Source organism: Phocoena sinus, chromosome 20 (genome assembly GCF_008692025.1).
Source record: "Phocoena sinus isolate mPhoSin1 chromosome 20, mPhoSin1.pri, whole genome shotgun sequence".
NCBI classification, from domain to species: Eukaryota; Metazoa; Chordata; class Mammalia; order Artiodactyla; family Phocoenidae; genus Phocoena; species Phocoena sinus.
This window is the reverse complement of record NC_045782.1, coordinates 32,156,434-32,178,565: the sequence shown is the minus strand read 5'-3', so window position 1 is coordinate 32,178,565 and position 22,132 is coordinate 32,156,434. Positions and strand designations below refer to the sequence as shown.

Sequence of the window (22,132 nt, the reverse complement as noted above, 5' to 3'; positions counted from 1 at the left end):
GAAGGAGGGCAGGAACCTAGAAGCGGCCAAACAGCAGAATATGTAAATAGTCCAGAGTGGCTGGATACCTGTCTCCAGGGAACGAGTTTTCTATAAGTTTGCCCTTTACACACAGGCTCTTCAAGTAAGAAAACAAGATTGAATATTTTAATAGGATGTATGAGACTGCCACATGAGGAGGATTCAATCAGACATGGGATGTAGGGGATATAATTCAGTTTTCATACATTTTCTTGCACTTGGCAGTACTTGAAAAACAATGAAAATGACCCAGCAACAAGATTCCAATTACCAGCACACGCGCAGCTGCTCGGGCGCCAAGGGTCTTCCCCACGCCCCGGCCCTTCCGCTGTTCTCCATCTAATAAATAATTCGATTGGCTAATTTATTTCTAAAGCTGGGTCTGACATTAAAAAAAAAAACCCTAACATGCCAGGGTCTTGCGTCCCTGAAAATGAAGTAAGTGACCACTTGCCACCTCTGTTTCCACCACCACCTGGCCAAAGGCACCTGTCGGGGCGGGCGAGGCCCTCCCAGCACCAGCACCGATCCCGCAGCTCCAGAGCACTTCTCTGGATAGAGGGCAGTCTCCCTGCGGAGATGCCAGGAGCCAGGAGGGTCCAAGCAGGTCAAACCCACAGGGAGGCGGGGACCATGCCTGTGCCCTCGGGGAAGGAGGGCAGGCACCTGGGCGAAGGCCATGGACCAGCGAGTAAACGACCTCCTCGAAGAAAGCTGTGCCTGCTCTGCTTATGTTTTCAAGATCTACAGCCTGCCCTCCTTGTTAGGAAAACAGGCTTTTCCTAACAGAACCGCTCTCATCATCTGGGAGTCATCATCAGCAAATCTGATTTTCAAAACAAAACAGAAGACAAAAAAAACCCCACCCTTCAAACAGCTATTTTTGGTCCAGCCAGACTCCAACACAAAAACTTACAAGTCTGTTTTTGAAGTCACCTTACTATAGTGGTGTGTACCAAAAGAGACATTATAATTAGAAAACCCAGCAATAGGAATAGCATATTAAAACTTTTTGAAAGGGAAAAGTCTTAAAGAAGGAACCACAGAAGCCATGGATATAAACAAACCTTATCATGCTGGGGACCACGTGGCAGGCAGGGAACGTGCAGCCAGAAGACAGTGGGTCTCCTGTATTATTACAGGAATTTTATTGCAAGAATTTGCTGGTGCCCTCAGCTGACCATCGTGCCCCTGGACCTATAAACAAAGGATGCAGGTTCACCCGGAGCTCCAGGGTCTCTTTTGTTCCTGAGCTGTACACATCTGCCTGGCTCGGCCTTGGCCAGGCCCCGGACACACGCGTACTAAGGCGGAAGGCAGCTTCAGACCACATGCAAATGAGAGGCAGGCAGCCTCCCTTCCAGAGGCAGTGGCTGCCAAATCACCAGCTCCATCACATAAAGGACAGCGATGCCCTGTCCGGGTGTCACTTTATCATGCGATGGCCTGCCTACTTGCCAAAAAGTACAAGTCTCTCTAGCCATTTCCACAAAGAAATTAAATGGTGTTAAGGGGAGAGTCGCCATGACAAAGAGGACAGTGCGGCTTTAAGGCTGCGACATCTGATGAGAGGGAGCTGCAGAGGCACCATGCCATTTAGCCCTTCACAATCATCCCTTCCCAGCCTCGCCGTGCTCGCCTGCACCAGAGCCCATCATTACCACTGAGCAAATGCTTCCTCTCCACGCGGTGACATCAGCAAACCGCCTGGGCTAAGGCGGCAGTTACTGCCCGCAGCAGGGTTCACGTGTCAGGAGCTGAGAGGGAAATGCTGAAACCCATGTTTTGATAGAACATCATTTCACACTCAGGTGGACAAAGCTGACAAAGATGCAGCTGTTCATGGCAAAGCAACCTGGAAAGCCGAGTGGTCTGCGTTCTTAAAGTAGCTTTACAGAAGAGAGAGAATATGAGCAAGGGATTATTCCAATCTAAGAATCCCCAAGCAATTTCAACTTGAAGTCTTCCTCACCCATGACCACCAATCAGTGACCATTTTTACCTTCAAAGTATCTCAAACTTGCCTGCTCCTCCAGGCTCCATTATTTCAGATCTTACCATCTCTCACCCAGAATGCGGTGCCAGCCTCCTAAGCGACTTTTCTGTTCCCGTCCCCTCTTCCCCCGCCTCCATCCCCCTCAGCCCCAACTCTAAGAACTCTAGAGATGAACAAAGCAGACCCTCCTGGGGTCCAGGAGCACCACCAGGATGAAGACCCCCAGACTCCGGCTGCTCAGCTAGGCCCCAGCCCCTCTTTCACCCTGCGGAGGACCCGCCGGGGACAGAGCTGGGAAAACCACGGCCACGAAGGGTGGGGTCCAGGGTCTGGTCCTCGAGCCTCTCTGCGTACCCCCTAACAGAACTCTACAAAATCCCGCAGCCCCTGCACACATTTTTAAGTTGACATGTAAAATTTTTCTTGATGAAGTTAATAGTCACAAAGGATATAATTACCACAAATCTGTGAATACCAACTTTTAAAATAACTCTTACATCCCTTTTGTAATACACCCAATGGAATCTATATGCCATACTGATCTGATACCCATCATCACTCACTTAAACAACACATAAACAAACTCTTTAATTTGGAATATGTATAGCATCTATCTCTTTTTAAACTTATATTTCCATCTGATTTTTCCCCTAATATAATTGTTTTATGCTTGAAAGTCTTTTATTGATCACACTATCATACTTCTTGGCCACAAAAATAAGTATGCAAATTGAAACACTTTTTGAAATTTGAAAAGTTGAAATATTTTAATTTCTTGGGACCATAAGGCTCTAAGTAATTTTTTTTTTTTTTTTTTTTTTTTTTTTTTGCTGTACGCGGGCCTCTCACTGTTGTGGCCTCTCCCATTGCGGAGCACAGGCTCCGGACGCGCAGGCTCAGCGGCCATGGCTCACGGGCCCAGCCGCTCTGCGGCATGTGGGATCTTCTCAGACCGGGGCACGAACCTGTGTCCCCTGCATCAGCAGGCGGACTCTCAACCACTGCGCCACCAGGGAAGCCCTCTAAGTAATTTTTAAAAATTACTTCTGGACTGTGCTATCATTACAATTATTATTAGGATACAACTGATATATACAATAACAATATAATAAAATGTAGTATAATTTTGGTAAAATTTTAATATACATAAATATGTAAAATGTTACTGGAAATTATCCCTCAATGATATGGGTGAGGCTTTCCCCTCCATTCCCATTCCATGGATGAATATAATTTATTGCTAGAATGAAAGAGGGTTCAGCACCAATTCTATTCCTATTTTTTAGTTTTTGTAGACAGAAGTGATGAGAAACCTTGCCACACAAACAAGCAGACGTGGGAATGGGAGAGTTTTGTTATAGCAATGATACTCAATTCTTTTAATTCCTTCTGAATTAACCCCCCCCCCAATCACAGAGTGATCTACCACCAAAACTTAGTTTTAATGATCTACCAGCTGACAACTCAATTGGGTTCTCCTGCAATTTTGCTGAGAATAAAGACCTGGAAGCCACCTGACCGGCAGGGCTCTGTTACCCAGTCCTGGGTCACGGCCGGTCGCAATCCCTACACCGTATTTTGACCGGTCCTTCTGTGAGGTTCCCCACTCCAGAGTAATGTCCCATGTCAGGGTAAGGAGGGGCTTCGTGTCTGGAGAGGACAACTGTGAAAGGCGAGGGAGAAGGAGAGCTGGCAGCTCCAGCTCGGGCAGGCTCTCAGGCAGGGCTACTGAGAGCCTCTCAGCAAAGAGCTGGAAATTTGATTCCTGCCGTCTCTCTGTGTCTCCTTTCCGGTAGGAAGATCTCTGCACGGCCCAGGAGGAAGACTGAGGCGGAGGTCGTCCTGAGCGTTGCCCCAAACGCAGACAGATGCTAGACCTGGGGTCAGTACTCAGGGGAGAGGGAGGCACCTGGAAAGAAACAGGATGCGTCCATATCCCTATCCCTATCCCATCCCAAGGCAGGAACACAAAACTAAAAGCGGAACTAGGTAATGAAAAGCCACCATGGGACAGAGGGTCAGACTGCCTTCTGCTGCACAAAGCATGCTCCCCTGCAGCACCCTTCCTAACCGGGACTGAGCCACCCAGAGAAGCTGAGCTCTCGGTCCTTAGGCTAACCTCATCCCCATCCGACTCTCCAGGGTAAGCGCACAGTTTAATACCTGAGGTGCCCTTAAGGCTATGCATAATGAAGCTGGTTTTCTAAATATATAATTCCTGCTCCCTATCACATTAAGAATCAAGATTTGAATCACTGAACTGAAAGGCCTTCCCCCCCACCCGTCACCCTCCCCCCACACTCCTGGCCTCAATATAGAAAATGTATTAATGGGGGTATCATGCGGGAGAATAACCTACAGAGTAATTAACAGGACTTGGACCTAAGGTAGAAGGTCGATAGCAGGGGCTCTTCCTTGAATTAAAATTTAACTTACCCTTTATTGCAACCTACAAAAGCAAGTAATGAGCACTAACATTTTTATTTCTTTTAAACTGTCATTTAGGCTATAGAGGGGATAATTACCTATCTCTAATGTAGTAAGGTTTTATAACCCTTAGTGAGGCATTTTCTAATTTAATATTTTTACTATATTATCATAAAACCTGTTTCTGGAAAAAAATGATCATGGATTAGCAGCCATCTTCCATAAAGACAGAGTGTGTGTGTGTGTGTGTGTGTGTGTGTGTGTGTGTGTGTGTATGTGTGTACTGGGATTCAGCTTATTTATTATGTGACTCTTGTGAAGAGACTTAAGCGCGCCCAGTAGAGCTGGCTGTGAGATGCCATCACTTGAGTGGTGGGCGAGGTTTGAAGCAGCCCTAAACGAAACGTGGTGGACGTGCGTCACGGTGCCGTCCAGCCACGTGCACTCCTCACTGACCGTGACACAGACCAGGGGCTTTCACGCCATCATCGGGGCAGACACTATAAAGCAGCACCTGAACCCTGCAGAGGACCTGTGCGGGGGGCGTGGGACTGAAGGAGCCACGCAGGCCTCGCCCCAGACACCCCACTCCTCCTCCCCCTCCTCTGGCCCGGACACCCCCACACTGTACCCACCTGGCCCTGTGGCCAAAGGCGAGCAGACAGCAGGGAGAAAGCAGCCAGGCCACCGCTCCCTAAAGAAACCTGCACAGCCTCCAAAAGTACATACATCCCATTCTTCAAGCAAGTAAGATATGCAGGGATTTCAGCGTGTGCCCGTAGAAACAATATCGCTGCTTTCCTGATTAAAACTATACACAGAATTTGTCCTTGATTTATTTGAGATTGTTCATTAGTTGCTTCACTGGGGGGGAGTTGTCCTTCCTAAATATACAAGACACATCCCAGAGTGTGCGGGGGAAGGGGGCCTCCCTCCCCCATAACCCCCTCCCTTTCCCTGCACACCCAAGGGGCCTGTGCTGCGTGCTTCTGCGGAACTTGATGTCTTAGACATACATTTGAGAATCCAAGGGTGACGAAACACACAAAGGGAAAGTGAGACTAAGGGCTCCAATTCCAGCAGCACTCGTGTCCAGCAGAACCTTGACGAAACCCGAATACCTGGGAGTCAGTACAGACACAGCAAGAACAGAAACTCACACTGACCACTGTGGTTGCTGACTGCAGATGTACTTTTGTTTTTTTTTGCGGTACGCAGGCCTCTCATTGTTGTGGCCTCTCCCATTGTGGAGCACAGGCTCTGGACGCGCAGGCTCAGTGGCCATGGCTCACGGGCCCAGCCGCTCCGCAGCATGTAGGATCTTCCTGGACCGGGGCACGAACCCGTGTCCCCTGCATCGGCAGGCAGACTCTCAACCACTGCGCCACCAGGGAAGCCCTGCAGATGTACTTTTAAAAATCATTGGCAATGTTACTGACGCATGCTTTTTTTCACGTTTGTGTTCGGAAAACATTTTACTTATTAGTGCTGTAGAAGCTTATATATGTGTATTAGGTGAGGATGGTCCCTGGCCTCAAAGTATAACACAAAGGTATAATAAATTCATAAAATACACAGGAATGCCTATTTGCTGTGCTAGGTTTTCGTAGTATTACAGAGACAAGAATGATGCAGCAGAACCTGCGTGGGGAAGGTGAATGTATCAGTTAACTCTGTCTGGACAGCCCCCTCCGCTCGGAGAGGTGGCAGTGTCCTCCCTCTCGCCGGGCACCCCTCCGCTGCTCTGGGACCCCTCCCACAGCCCAGTCCTCCAGAGTCAGGACGGACAGCTCCTTGATCCTCCCCGTGGCAGCATTTCAAGCACTGCTGCCTTCCCCTGACTAAATCTGGTCTCTTCTGGGTGAAAAGAAACAGTTCACTCCATTCCCGCTATGACAGAGCTGGAGTTCTCCTGCTGGCCTGGCGGAACCCCTCGGAGTCCTCCAGGTTGCCGAAGAGCTGACGGGGAGGCCCTCGCTCTCCAAGCCCACACCCACGTGTCTGGACAGTCCAGGCGGCCCAGGTGCGCGGGGCGAGCTCTACCACCTCCTCTGTTCTCAGCTCGTCCTTTCCTGCCCTCACAGAGCTTCCAGTCTCTCTGTTCTGCCTGCCAACGTGCCCAGGGCATCCCAAGTGCCAACTGAAAAAGATATCTTGCCAGTCATCACTTGGCACCAAACCAAGGGGTCCTCCCAACCTAACCTTCTGGCTGCTTTGAGGTCTGCTCCCCAAATACTAGAGATAAGACCGCACCTCCCTTAACCTTTCATTCCTTCTGCTTCCTCTGACCCTAATCCATTCTACTCTGTATCAGAGACTTTACAGGCGAGAGAAAGATGCCTGAGAACTGTTTCTATGACCTAAGAGGGGAACTACATTGGTCCTGGCGGCCGCATGTACATCACAGCAGCGGGATCAGAGGCAGGGCCCCCACTCCGGGCCTTCATCTCTCAGGAAGCCTGCGTTGTGAGGAAGACAATGCAGGCGAAGGGACAGAAGTACGTCCTGTAAGGAGGGAGCATCACATAGGATGACGTAAAAAAAAAAACTATGAGTAGAAGACTGAATTCTTGAATGCAGCCGAAAGGCCAGCACTTAACAATAAGTGGGTCTCGGGCTTCTCTCCCGAAACGTCGGCACAACTGCATACCAAAAAATCACACACATACACAACCAAGAAACGTGAAAAGAGAAGAAAGCGACCTTCTCTTACTGAGGTCTTATTTCTTAACTGGATCAAGTTAGCAAAGTAATAGTGACTCAGAGAATGCCCTCACCTATCACTAATTACCTAAATCTGGACGCAAGGCAAATCTCCCATCAGAACCAGGCTCAACTCTTCACAAGCTCCAAGGCAGCCCACCGCAGTTGCCCAAATCTGCCACAAGGTGGCAGCACACGATGCCTTTCTCAGTGGACCAGGCAACTAGCAAGGCTCCCAGAAAACTGTGGCCATAAATTACCTAGAGTGTCTGCTCTCCTCGCTATCCTCCCCAGTGCTTGAAGGAGACTCGGGAAGGTCTGTTCCATTTCGCTCCTTTGGTCAGGTCAGAACCAGGTCCTTCAAACCTCTGCAAATGCTTTTAGCCCTACAGCTTTAAATTACAGATGATGACACGGCCTCTGGCCCGTCTCCTAAAGATCAGACCGACTCAAGATTTATAAATGTTCAAAGATGCAGGTTCAGGCCCCAAACAAAGGAACTGAATGGCTGGGAGGAGGAAGGAGAGGTGAGAGGGAGCGAGGGGTGAATCTGTAAAGGTTTGCTCCCCACTTGCGCTCCCTCCTTGCTCCCAAGCCAGTTAACAAATTCACTCCACTTACACAAGGAAGAAAAACACTTGAAACTTCCATCATCCCTACCACTAGTTTCAAGTCTTTCAAATTCTTTTAAAGAAAAATAATTTACCTTGGTGGGACTTGCAAAAAAGTGGAGGGGGGTGGGAGGGACTGCTGACAAAAGGGATGTCGCCTCCTCTCCTGTGCATTAATATTCCATATTCCTGGGATGATTTCCACTTTCACAGTTTGACTGTTTTATAACAGATTTGACGCGAGAGAAGACAAATGGCCTCACAAAGGAAAGACGACAAATCATCTCACCGCTTTTAGCGGGGTCTTCTCTTTACTTTTATTTATTTTTATTCTGTGGCTGGGCTGTGGAGCTCTCTGCCTTGCTGGCGATGTTTAATATTAACGCCAAGCCCCCGCGATGCTGGCAATAGAGTTGGCCGGTGTTGTGTTTGTGACTTTGTGACTGCTGGCTTCAGGAAGATGAAGCTCCTTGTCTAAACAGCAGCCCCTCTAACAGCTCCTGTTAAAAGCCAGGGGATGCTTCGCTGCTTAGACGTGAATCACTTCCTTCAACCCCAGGGAAAGGAAGGCTGACACTGAGTTACATTTGTATCCCTATCAGGACCTCTGCCCAAAGACCCAGGGCCGGGCGGGAGCGGGCGTATGACGCTTCTCTCAGCTCCAGTTTAAGGCTACTCCGAGGGGGTCAAAACACACAGAAATCAACAAGGATATCTGTCCTCAACCCACAGAGTTTAAGCAAGGCATTCCATTACTTCTGGTGATATATTGGAGGACTAACTTTACCAAAAATACCCAGTCCGAATCCGAACATAAAAGCAGCAACTACCGAGCACACAACACCGGCAGTACCTCTGGGCGGCCGAGCCCCGGGCTGGGCTCAGCCTGCCGGACACAAAGGCCACCATCCACACGCTCCCCCCAGGGTGCGACCACCCCCGTTCTGTTTCTGTTCTGCCCTCTTGGTCTTTTTTATCTTCCTCCCACAGCCCTTGTCCTGGGTTCTGTTCTAGGCCCTCCTCCCTTCTCTCTCGACCCCTCCCCTGGCCAATTCATCCAAGGCTCTCAGCCCTGCCCGTCTCCTGGGTGCAAAAGCCGCCTACAGCCGGAGTGTCCACGTCCCCACCTTGGCACTGCGTCCGACTCCAATAAACTGGCCACTGACAGCACCAGGCCCTGCAGGGCGATTCTGCCACCTAAACTACCTTTGTTAATCATGGCAGCAGATTCTCTGTTTTTCATGTCCAACACTTAACTGTTTAATGGCAGGAAGCTACAAAGTTATAGGTACCAACATCACATTTTCTGATTAAAAAATAAAATCCTCCCTGAGATAGGGATCTTGTTTGGACAGTTCACTTACATTAATGGATAGAATGCAAACTGATGCCCTCCATCTGTCACTCTTTCTTGGTTTTTAATGGTTTCCTTCAAAGAACTTCCTCCTCTCCACCGTAAATCAGAGGAGAGAAATTTGGAAAAAAGGTTTCTCCCAGACACCTGCCAGGGCACCTGTCCCCAGGAGGAGTGCCCAGGAGCCCTCAGCTTCCGGGTGTCTGCAACAGGGCCACCCCCCACCCACGCACCTCGGTTCACCAGAGTCGCTTAAGTCAGCAATCTGATGACCTCGGCCAGTTATGGGACTGGTTTTTAAAAGCCTGGCTGCTCTGTGCAAAACGAGTGGTTTGCGTTTCTGCCCCTGGAAGCTGGTGACTCTGTTTTGCTGCCCTGCTGTGCCTCCCCTGCAGGATGGAGAGCTGGGCGAGGACGAGGAGGCTGAGCTCCGCCAGCGCCGGCAGGAGAAAATGTGTATTGATTTGTCCCTCCTTTTAGAGGAGCACGGAGCGTTGAAGAACAGCTGCTCCTCTCTGCAGCCTTTCACATTACACGCGCCACAGAAGGCCCAACCCCCACCCACCTCCGGGAAGCAGAAAGGGGTGGCTCCTGGGTGCCAGCGGCCACTAGGCTGCCTGGTCCACAGTGCGGACTCCCAACACCCCAGGCCAGAACGCCTCCCCTTCCTCGGATCCAGTAATTTCCCTCTCTGGGCTGACGTTTCCTCATCTATATTGGAGAAGAAAGAGCCTTCAGTCTTATTTACCTTTTAAGTGGAGGTGCCCAGAGGGTAAAAGAGTTAATGTTTACAAAGTGTTCCGCTCCCCAGAGGAAGACAATGGATAAAACACAAGGTGTGGTTGGCTCATTCAAGACCTCCTTTCCAGGGTAGTTAGTAACAGCTCCCCATTACAAAAGCCCCGCTTCCTAGCACCTGGAACTCAAAGTACACTCAGGCAATGCCTTTTATCTAAATATGCTTTTTTGCTGTGACACTTAATACCAACACTAAAAATTACAAAAGGAAACCAAGGACTATTATGCCTTGTTAATGCACATACAGGAGCCATTCCAGAAATGTCGTCTTCTTAAACCAAACAAATCCTGAGAGCATTCCAAAAATGCTGTCCTACAATGAGAACTGGTCATCACAGAGCCCTGTCTGAACACTCCATGTTTCCACAGTAACTAGAAATCTGTAGAAGGGCCACCAGAAACCAAACCTGGTATGGTTATCACAGCCAAGATGGGCAGGAGAAAACCGACAGTATGATACAAGTTTGTGGTGTACACTCTTGGGAGCAACTGCAATACAAGAGTGTTCTTGAAAGACTTTTCCCAGGGTTCATCCTAAGTTAAAAGACCTCCAAAACTCTCTAAGTAAAGGATTGAGCATGACAAGTCCCAGAGCTGGACTCTCCTTATTTCTAGGGCTTTTCCAATGTGGCCAGGAGCGAAGAACAAACTATGGCGCCGGCTCTCAGGCGGTGCGACATCCTCGCGTGGAGACAGAGCCCGCAGAGTAATTGATTAGGGTCTGCACTGCCGGTGAACTGCCGTGTACAGAGTGCCGTGGGAACAGAGCAAAGTGCGGACAGTCCCCGACTTAAAACGGCTCGACTCAAGATGTTTCCACTTTACGATGGTGCAAAAGCAATGTGCACTTATTAGAAACTGTACTTCCAGTTTTGAACTGTGACCTCTTCTCTTCCCAGGCCGGGGATGTGCGGCAGATCCCCTCTTGTGATGCTGGGCAGGGCAGCCCCCGGTCAGCCACACGATCACAGGGGTGGACAACCGACACACTGACAACCACTCTGTGCCCAGACAGCCCTCCCGTTGTTCACTCTGAGTATTCGATCAATGACATGAGACACTCAACACTTTGTTATGAAATAGGCTTTGTGTTGGATGATTCTGCCCAACTGTAGGCTAATGTGAGTGTTCTGAGCACGGTTACGGTGGGCGAGGGTCAGGCGTGATGTCAGTAGCTTAGGTGTATTTAATGCATTTTCGACTTACGTTATTTTCAACCTGCAAGGGGTTTATCGAGATGTAACCCCACTGTAAATCGATGAAGATCTGTATATTAGAGTTAGATGACTTGGAGAGATTTTAGTAAAAGAGGCAAGAAGCCTTTGTTCATTCATCTTATAGGGATTGTTTGCAAAAATAATCTTACCAGCAAATTGCTTACAAGCAACAGACTCATAAGCTGAAGGCCTTTAAAGGCACTTCAGACAGGAGACCCACAGCCAACTCTTCTCAGGTTTGCACAGAAATGGGTATGTCTGCGTTGCAGGCAAAGGGACAATGACATAATATGTACACATGGGAAAATGTAAATTTTGTTTATTTACCTATCTGTACAGATATCATTAAAACAGTCCTTCTCAGAAACAAAAAAATTACAAAGAACATTTCATTCTCAAGAATCTAATGAGCAAAAAGGACTATTTCCACTTTATAAAGAAGGAAACTAAGGCCCAGAGACAAGATTTCTTCAAGGTCACATTGTCTGTGAGCTGGGGCAGAACAGATGCTCAAGGATCCCAAGTCAGTTCTCTAGCCCAGAGAAGGCTCACATCAACTGGGAAAAGACTTAAATTGTTCTGAAAATAAAACTTCTGCTACAAAAATGCTATACAGTAAGTAAGGCAGGATTCAATTGGAATCAAAATATATTATTGCAAATGTATGAGTATAATACCATACATTTTTACTAAAATCTCTCTAAGTCATCTAACTCGATAATACCAAACACAGGATTATAGTAAACATACGCATACTATTGTACTTTGACTTATAAATGAAGCATTCTTAGCAAGTAAAAAACCCGAATAAGTGTTTTTGTGAACCGTAATAAGTACTGTTAGAGAGTAACAAATAAAACAGGGGTTCCTTGGTGGAGCAGTGGTTGAGAGTCCGCCTGCTGATGCAGGGGACACGGGTTCATGCCCCGGTCCGGGAAGATCCCACATGCCGCAGAGCGGCTGGGACTGTGAGCTATGGCCGCTGAGCCTGCGCGTCCAGAGCCTGTGCTCCGCAACGGGAGAGGCCACAACAGTGAGAGGCCCGTGTACCGCAAAAAAAAAAAAAGGGGGGGGTTCAAGGACAAAAGAACCACACCTCAGTCGCGGGTAGGGAACCATTAAAGGCTCTCTGAAAAGGCTGATGTGTACCAAGGACTACAAACCCTGCAACAGGAAAGGATGCAGACAGGGCAGGGGTGAGGAGATGCTCCAGTTCCCATGAGCAGAATTAAGAGACACAAGCGGGAGGAGGAGGGAGTGTGTCCTGGGACCTCAGGGGCCCGCAGGACAGCACAAAGAAAGTGCACACCAAACCAGGTGATGAGGAGAGAAAGGTAGCAGGGTGACAAATCACTGCAGGCCTTGAGTGGCAGGTTCGAGTATGGCTTTTACGCTGTAGGCGGCAAGGAATAGCATTTCCTAAGTGGTATTTTAGGAAGGTGCAATCTGGCAATGATGCACAGAACTAATTAAATCAGACGGGGGGGAGGTGGTCAAGAGGCTGTTGGTGTTAACAGTCTATGTGGGAAGAAAAAAAATCTGGGCTCACAAAGAAGCCGTAGGACTGGAGAGTAGAGACCACTGAATGATATACGAAAATAAAGTGCCAAGCAGACCAAAAGTAAGAAATCAGAAAAAAGCAGGAGAAAATATCAGTGAACAGTTCATCCTGGGATCCAGGAGGGAGTGCCTAAGCACAAAAGCAATGAAAAACACTCCTAAGAAACAGGTGTTATATATTAGATCACATAAAAAGTAAAACTTACATATGACCACTAAAGATCGTTAATACCAACAGGTGAGCAAACGGGGAGAGCTACAAAAAATAGGAAATATGGTATATAATCATAATATGTAGAATTCACACAAACTGCAAAGAAAAATTAAACTCAAAGAAAAAATGGGACAAAGGATAAAAACAGCAATACAAATGATTAATAAATATACAGACTCTTCAAGGCTATGATTAAATGCGAAAATAAACATTAGATACTTAGCCCAGTGCCTAGCACACTGTAGGGCCTCAGTAAAGTGTCACTGTTATTGAACTCTCCATATCAGCAAAGGTAAATGACATGAGCCTCAGGTGGGGGGAGCGGGGACGTAAATCAGTACAACCTATCACGAACCACTGAATACACATATATAACGGAATCACTTTGCTATACACCAGAAACTAACACGACATTGTAAAACAACTATACTGCAATAAAAAAAAATTTTTAAGTTTTTGCCTTTGACCCAGGATTACCCTTCTACTCCTTAGAATCTATTCTAAAGATACAAGCAAAACCTAAAACATGGATTTCTATACAAATATGTTCACTGCAGTATTCCTTAAAGAGAAATAAAAACAATCAGAAATAACCTAAACGTCCAAGAATATTCCATAACTGAATATTATAAAGTCATTAAGATGTCTTTAAAATATTTAATGGTATTAAAATGCTTATAATATAAAGTTAACTAGAAAAAGGGATTCAAACATATATGAATATATCTTTAAAAAATATACACACAAAAAGTTCTGTAAGAAAATATATTAGTAGTAGTAATAATATTCAATTCCCAGTAGCAGATAACATGAATTTCCTTTGTGCTTTCAGTATTTTCCAAATTTTCTTCCATAAGAATGTTGTTTATGTTTTTAAGATTTTTTTAAAATAAATTTATTTATTTATTCATTTTTCGCTGCATTGGGTCTTTGTTGCTGCACGCCGGCTTTCTCTAGTCGCGGAGGGCACGGGCTACTCTTCGTTGTGATGTGTAGGGTTCTCATCGCGGTGGCTTCTGTTGTTGCTGAGTACGGGCTCTAGGAGCATGGGCTCAGTAGTTGTGGCTTGCGGGCTCTAGAGCGCAGGCTCAGTAGTTGTGCGCACGGGCTTAGTTGCTCTGCAGCATGTGGGATCTTCCCGGACCAGGGCTCGAACCCGTGTCTCCTGCATTGGCAGGTGGATTCTTAACCACTGCACCACCAGGGAAGCCCAAGATTTTTTTTTTCTTTTTTTTGATGTGGACCATTTTAAAGTCTTTATCGAATTTGTTACAATATTGCTTCTGATTTATGCTTTGGTTTTTTGGCCTTGAGGTAATGTGGGATCTTAGTTCCCCGACCAAGGATCGAACCCGCATCCCCTGCACTGGAAGGCGAAGTCTTAACCCCTGGACTGCCAGGGAAGTCCCTTTTGTTTTTATTATACGGGAAAAATGTAGTCTCTAAGGAAAGAAGGTGACAGGCACCTGAATCCGGAAGAAAGAGAACTGTCAAGAGCAAATGGACTGAATACACTGGACCAGATTTCAAAGCTAATTATGAGGTTTAGGGTCTTTGGAATCAAAGAATGGTGTAACCATAAGAGCAGGCCTGGAAATTCAGTGATTCACACTAGCCCCGTGCTCCACAACTACTAAGTCTGCGCTCTAGAGCCCGCGAGCCACAACTACTGAACCCTGCACGCCTAGAGCCCGTGCTCTGCAACAAGAGAAGCCACCACAATGAGAAGCCCGCGCACCGCAACAAAGAGTAGCTCCCGCTCAGCACAACTAGAGAAAGCCCGCGCGCAGCGACGAAGACTCAACACAGCCAAAAATAAATAAAATAAATAAGCTTGCTGATTTCTTGAAAACAGAGGCAGGGGTCAGAAGCCACACTCCCAGATGCATAAACCAGCTCCCCTACAAACTTGCTGTTTGTCTTGGGCAAATTACTCAATTGCTCTCTGCCTCAGTATTCTTATCATAGAACACAGATAATGTCAACCACTTTAGTGGTTTCTCATAAGGACCGAATGAAAATACGTATGAAGAGTTTAGAACAGTGTCTGACGTACAGTAAATGTTCAGTAAGTGGAATCTGAGGGAGTTCCCTGGTGGCCTAGTAGTCAGGATTCCGGGCTTTCACTGCTGTGGCCCGAGTTCAATCCCTGGTCAAGGAACTGAGATCCAAAAAAATAATAATAGGGCTTCCCTGGTGGCGCAGTGGTTGAGAGTCCGACTGCCGATGCAGGGGACACGGGTTCATGCCCCGGTCCGGGAAGATCCCACATGCTGCGGAGCGGCTGGGCCCGTGAGCCATGGCCGCTGAGCCTGCGCATCTGGAGCCTGTGCTCCGCAACGGGAGAGGCCACAACAGTGAGAGGCCCACGTACCGCAAAAATAAATAAATAAAAAATAAAATAATAAGTGGAATATGAAGTTATCATTCCATGCCATTTCACTGCCAGTCAGAAATAGGGTGGCAGACTTAGGGTGGATAAATCAGAGCAAAGGATGAACACAAAAACTGAGATGATCTGCACATCTTAGCAACCCAAGCTGCTCAGGTGGCTCAGTGATCACTGTGGGAAATGTATTCATAATATGAATGGACAACTAATCCAAATTCAGGTGAAAAACATTAGCTGCTGCCTACCTCCTTGCAAGTTACTTCATTGTGACTAATACAGTATAAGATTACATTTTAAAAGACAATAATAATAGAATACAAAAACTTAAAAATAATAATTCCTTAAGAGAAACATTTACACTCACTTTAATGAATGTGAAATATCCCTTTGGGAGAAGAATAAGATTCACAATCTTTTGAAGAAATGATGGGAATTTGCCTGCAGAAATGAGCACTATAGTTAAAAAACCCTATTCTGAGGAAAGATTTATCTGTTCAGCATCTACAATCTCTTTCTAGAAAATGTGCTTTTCTCTCTCTACAACCTGCTTGGAACCAAGGCTTGAATTTGAGAATGCAAATTCTTCAGAACTGTGAGGACTGCAAACCAGCGAACCAGGAAATATGGAAGAAATGAGAGCAGTGCTTTCTTTGCAATCAAATTTTAAAACTCTGGCCCAAGTGTCAGGTTTGAACTTGAGAACGTTCTCTTTGTCCTTTCTGACATTTCTGGAGGAGGAAGGCCCCAGGCCCCCTCGCTCCGTGCTGGACGCCATCTTTAATGATGATATATGGGGTCCTTTCCCTTCAGCACTGCTGGGGGGTCAAACGTGTGATGCCGCCCTCCCGAGCATCAACAAGCAAATTATAAACTGTGTCAATCCGAGTTAATGCAAAGCTGTAATCCTCTTTAACAAGAGATCAAATCACTGCCATGAGTTATGTTCATTCTGTAATCTGATAAGGAAGAGAGGGAACCTCTAATAAAAGAGTAATGGGAGCCTTTAATGACGCTGGGGAAAGACAGCACCAGTGCAAGTTTCCAGCTCGTTCCTGCTGATTAGATCAATGTTGCATATTTGCTCGGGCTTGTTTCACCTGTCAGAACAACCTGTGTCTTTTTAGGAGATAAGAAGCCCCAGAGAAAACATCTATATCTTAACCATTCTTGCTCTCAAGTTTTTAACCAACGAAAAATGCTCTATGGAGGGTATTTCTGGGGTTATTAGCTGATGTGCTCTCAAATGCTGAGCAAACTTCCTCAGATTATTTCACCACGATTCAGTGCATTATGGCTAATAAAAAAGGGTGTGTGTGGGTGGGGGGGTAAAGTAGGTAACGGGGAATCAAAAACGGTCTAAGTAACCTCTGGATTACCAATTAGGGAGAACAGAACACCATCAGGAGAGTGGTAGAATGTGCCCATACTTAGGGTGCAGACCCACACACAAAAATGGCACGCGGATGATAAATTGCCTGTACGAATTCTATTATACCGAGGCACTTCAAGAACAACGTGGCAGTGATGTTGACAAAGCACTTTACAAGGCTGGATTACATTTGTACATTTCTAAAACTCCAGATGTTAAACAATAATGTATTTGGTGCTTAGCAGTTATCATTAAAGGATTCTCTCCTTGTTCTTTCTAAAGCCAGTAGCTTTATAAAAGGAGAGGGGAAAGTGGTTTTTTACCTGGGGGCAGAGAGTGGGGGTTAAAATGAAAATTCTTGCTGTTCCTACTGAGAATTTAAGTTCTTTGCAAAGGAATGGAGTACCTACAAAATGTTGATATTGCTATCATTTTTGTAATAAGAAAAAAAGCTTCTTAGGAAAATACAATAATCTACCCTTTCAATGAACAGTACCAGAACTGGGTTTATCTAATAAATGCTCTCTGAAGCAGCAGTAAATGCAAGGCAAACACCAATTTTCTTAGGCACCAGGCTGACTGCTGCCACTTGGACCTGTTTTGTGCTGACAACAAAACCCACGCTGACAGAGTAAGCATTCCCCATCCCAAATCTGGGGTCGTGGCCAGTTCTGAGGAACACATCTCGACCTGTCTCAGAGTCTTACTCAGAATTTACTTCTCCTACTTGTCACACTAGCATTTTATTATCTGACGTACATCTACCCAGCAAATGAAAAAGAACGAACTTCTTTAAAAGTCTGCCTCAGAGGGTCTTTCAAAAACACAGGCAAAACCCCAGATGATTATTTCCACAACCGACAAATTCATTTTGTTAGAAACATAATAAAAGATCACCTGAATTTTCACTTCACCCTCCCTCTAGTCTAACAGCACTCCAGGGCTTTCACACCATGTAAAGTGAGCTCTGCTTCTAAAATGTCCTTGATAAGCTTAGAATAACTTCAATAGTCAGAGAAGTAAACAGCAATCCTGTAAATCATGCAAGTAACACACTGACCTGTTCTCAGTGGTGACAATATGCTTAGAGGGATTCTCTGCCAATGAGACATCAAGCCCTTTGTCCTCCTCAGCCCACTGATAACTCTGCCTCTACAGCATCACATGACACTTCTGCCCTCTTCGCACAGATGACTCTGAAGGGCAAACAGGAGCTGCTCTGGGAGATGTGCCCCGTGCCAAGAGTACCTGAGGGTCCAGCAAAGCCAGCAATCCTTTTTAGACTCGTGGTAACCCCTCTCTCGCACGCAACACATGATACAAGGGCAAAGTTGAATTTCTTTTCTTTCCTCCCAGTACTGAAAGGCAGCTATGCTAACCACCATACCACCAACGCCTCTCCTCCCAGTACTGGGAGTGTTCATCAGGCCTACAATAGAAACCACCTGCCTACCTCCTAATGCCAGACCAGCAGAAGTGTCAGGGGTCACATGACACTTTCACTAGCAAAGGAAACCTGAGGGCCTGTAAAGCCATTTAAATCCATATGCAAAGCTTACCTAGAGATGCCCCAAAGGGAAATCTGGTAATACAGGAGCAAACTGGGCTACTCTGCATTTAAAAAGACTTTTTAAAACATATATTGCTTGAAGAGAAAATTTCCTAGCATTAGAAAAGAATATGTATCAGCAGAAATATGAAGATGCCACTACCTTTCTAAAGATCCTTTTACAGATAGTACTTCTTCCTCCACTAAGGGTATTTTAATACCCTGTGTTAAAGACCTCTGCTCTCTCTCCCTTAATGAGAGCTATGTTCTAGTCTCAATTCAATTTGACCAAGTCCAAATTTGAGCTAAAACTGGACAATGGACAAGGGGGATTCAAGGATGAGTAACCATACTGGGATTCCCCCCTTCTCCTCTCTTTATTAATACTGGGTATTAATCCAACTTAGGCACATGTGTGGAACAACAAATTGGACCCAAGACACAGAAAGAGAAGGGCTTCTCTCTCCAGACCTGGGTATGTTAGGAACCACAGGTAGAGTGGCCTCTGAGAATAAGAAATCAAAAGGGCTGGAGGGGCTTCCCTGGTGCGCAGTGGTTGAGAGTCTGCCTGCTGATGCAGGGGACATGGGTTCGTGCCCCGTCTGGGAAGATCCCACATGCCGCGGAGCGGCTGGGCCTGTGAGCCATGGCCACTGAGCCTGCACGTCCGGAGCCTGTGCTCAGCAACGGGAGAGGCCACAGCAGTGAGAGGCCCGCGTACTGCAAAAAAAAAGGGGGGGGGGCTGGAAATTTTGTTATGTAATTTTTCACCATGATTAAATAAGGGGAGGGGTGGGCTGGGACAGAAGCTACTTGGGTATTCAAAAGCCAGTTTTATCCAAATGGCTCACAGGGCAGAAGCCTTAAGGGAAAGACACTCTTTCATTTATGTAATACTTCAACAGAGAAAATCAGGACCTTCCCACCTCCTCTTTATGTTATAGATATAATTTTCAAAATGAACATGTCCTATTCTGTTGATAAAAAGCAATACAAGTTTATTGTAAAAAAAAAATCAAATACTACAGAAATAATAGACTAGAAAATAAAATGTGTCTTCTACTCCACCCTGCCCAGCAATAAACATGTGAAGAGTTTGGTGTACACTGTTTCAGAGCTTATTTTTTTTAGTGACACTTAATATGAATGCATCCTCATAGCAGGAAATTAGAGCAAAACATAAGTATGAGAAACAAAAAAAGGTGGAAATCTCCCTTTGCCCCTTCCTCCTCCCAGTTCCTTCCCTGTAAACATTTTAAATATTACTGATGTGTAACACATCCATACATACATATACATACACAGCTTAATATTTATTTTAAAAACATAAATCGATATTACATAAATGGATGTTTCTTTTTCTAGTTAACAAAATAACCTGGAGATCTTTCCATGACAGTATATTTTTTTGTAAGGCACCACTTTTTCTTCAATCATACATGTGTATTTACTCAAAAGTAGGATTATGATATAGTATTCTGTAGCCTACTTATTACATTAAACATTATGTTAATACGTACAGCTCCACTTCCTCCTTTAACAGTTGCTTATAACTTCAATGAATGATTTTCTGTGATTTATTTTAACTAGTTCCCTATTGATGGTCATTTGGATTGTTTCTTATTTTTCCCCATTATAAACAATGTTGCAATAAAGATCCTTGATACAAAAATATTTGCTAACTTGCTATTTCCTTAGGTCTCCTTAGGTCAACTCCTAGAAGTGAGATTTCTCTGGGTCAACAGATACATTTACATTTAAAATTTTGAAAAACATTGCCAAATAGCCCTCCAAAATGATTTTGCCATTTATATTCCTAACAACAGTAAATGAAAGCGTCTGTTTCCTCACACCATCGACATTAGTGATTATCACTCTTTTAATGTTTTCCAATTTAATAAGAAAAAAATGAAATCTCATTATTTTAATATTCATTTATGTGATTAATGAGATTGACAGTCTTTATATTTTTGGCCAGTTGCGATTTTTCTTTTATGATCTCTTAAGTTTGCTTGCTGACATGCTTTTTACCCATTATTTTTATTGGGATATTCTTAGAGATGTGTAAAAACTCTTTCCATAGCATTCTTACACAGTAATGTTACACTGAACTTTTTCTTCCCAGTTTGTCATTTATTTATAACTTTGTTTTTGGTATCTTTTTTTTTTTTTTTTTTTTTTTTTTGCGGTACTTGGGGCCTCTCACTGTTGTGGCCTCTCCCGTTGCGGAGCACAGGCTCCGGACACGCAGGCTCAGCGGCCATGGCTCACGGGCTCAGCCGCTCCGTGGCATGTGGGATATTCCCAGATCGGCGCACGAACCTGTGTCCCCTGCATGGGCAGGCGGACTCTCAACCACCGCACCACCAGGGAAGCCCTGTTTTTGGTATCTTTTTCACTGTGACTCTTATGTAGTCATGGCTACTAGTACTTTCCCCGTGGCTTCTGGCCTTCGTGTCATGCTTACAAAGCCTTTCTCTACTTCAAAATCATAAAGAATTCTCTATTCATATATGCACACCAAGGATGACATATCTGTAACTTTGTTCTACTCTACCATAGATACAACTATAAAAATGGGTTGAGGGGCTTCCCTGGTGGCACAGTGGTTGAGAGTCCGCCTGCCAATGCAGGGGACACGGGTTCGTGCCCCGGTCCGGGAGGATCCCACGTGCCGCGGAGCGGCTGGGCCCATGAGCCATGGCCACTAAGCTTGCGCATCAGGAGCCTGCGCTCCGCAACGGGAGAGGCCACAACAGTGAGAGGCCCGAGTACTGCAAAAAAAAAAAAAAAAAAAGGGTTGAATTTTCCCAGAAGTTTACCTTCAATAAATCTATATCATTGTTTAAAAAAAAAAAAAGAATGATATATCTGTAACTTATCAAAACCAGAACTATTCACTTGGAGAAAAGTATCAATAGTATGCACTGATGCTGAAATGAAAGTTTCCCATTCCTCAATATTTTGTGGTGTACAAAGTGAGAACAGTGCTAGATTATTTCCAGTTATGCAATTACCTAAACAAAAAACAAAACAGGCCAAGCTATGACGGCCTCCTTCTTAAGATACAGTTTTTAAAAAAAAGATACTACCTAACACTACCTACGGGCCCTGGAATATTTGATACCAGAAGCAGAAAGAGCTAATACTCACTTACTCTGCCTATAGTTAGTCTGGCCTATTCAGACTCTGGAGCACGAGCAGTAACGTGGATGTCTGCCTCTGTGTCCTTAAGAAACACAATGCAAAGGGAGTGTACTTGGTAAAAACAAATGCTCAGTTCTCCAGCTGTAACACTTTTATTAAATTCCTTGTTACAAAGTGGCTAAACCAGCGGGAGAACAATGCTGATAATTAGCAACGTCTACAAGGGATAGCTTTTTCCCCCACAAACACCAAATGCCACACTGTTACCCAGCAAACACATTCCCAACCCCTCCTCCCTTGCCTGCTCTACCTGAAGTGGCAACATAACAGAGTTATGGCCAATGAGATATGAGAAGTTGTTTTTGGAGGGCATTCTGGTAAAAGAAAATCAGTATGGCTGACACCACTCCTTTCCTCTTCTTCCTGCCTGGAATGCATACTTGATGGCTAAAGCTGCAGCAACCATCTTGCAACCACAGGGGGAAGACCAAGGTATGTTGGCCTTAATACTACTGAGAAGGGAAAAACCATTGCCAGTAATTACCTGCCACCCCTAGGATTATTCTGTCAGAAAATTAAACTCCCATTTGCTTATACCTCTGTAGTCGTATTTTATGTTTCTTGCAGACCAAGCCCAACATAATCCTAAATAGTAAAGTCGTTTTCAAATAAACTTTATGTCTAGCATATAGCAGACCCTTAAAAATTATGAGTGAATAAACAAGATTCTGGGAAACGAAGTGTCCGGGGGTATCAGGTGATTCAAGAAAAATC

The 22,132-nt window shown here is 45.4% G+C and overlaps 1 protein-coding gene across 6 annotated transcripts in view; it reads right to left on the bottom strand.

Annotated features, from left to right (window-relative positions):
• Positions 1–22,132, bottom strand: part of AATF (apoptosis antagonizing transcription factor) — a 119,105-nt gene that overhangs the window by 19,262 nt on the left and 77,711 nt on the right. The window lies entirely within an intron of this gene.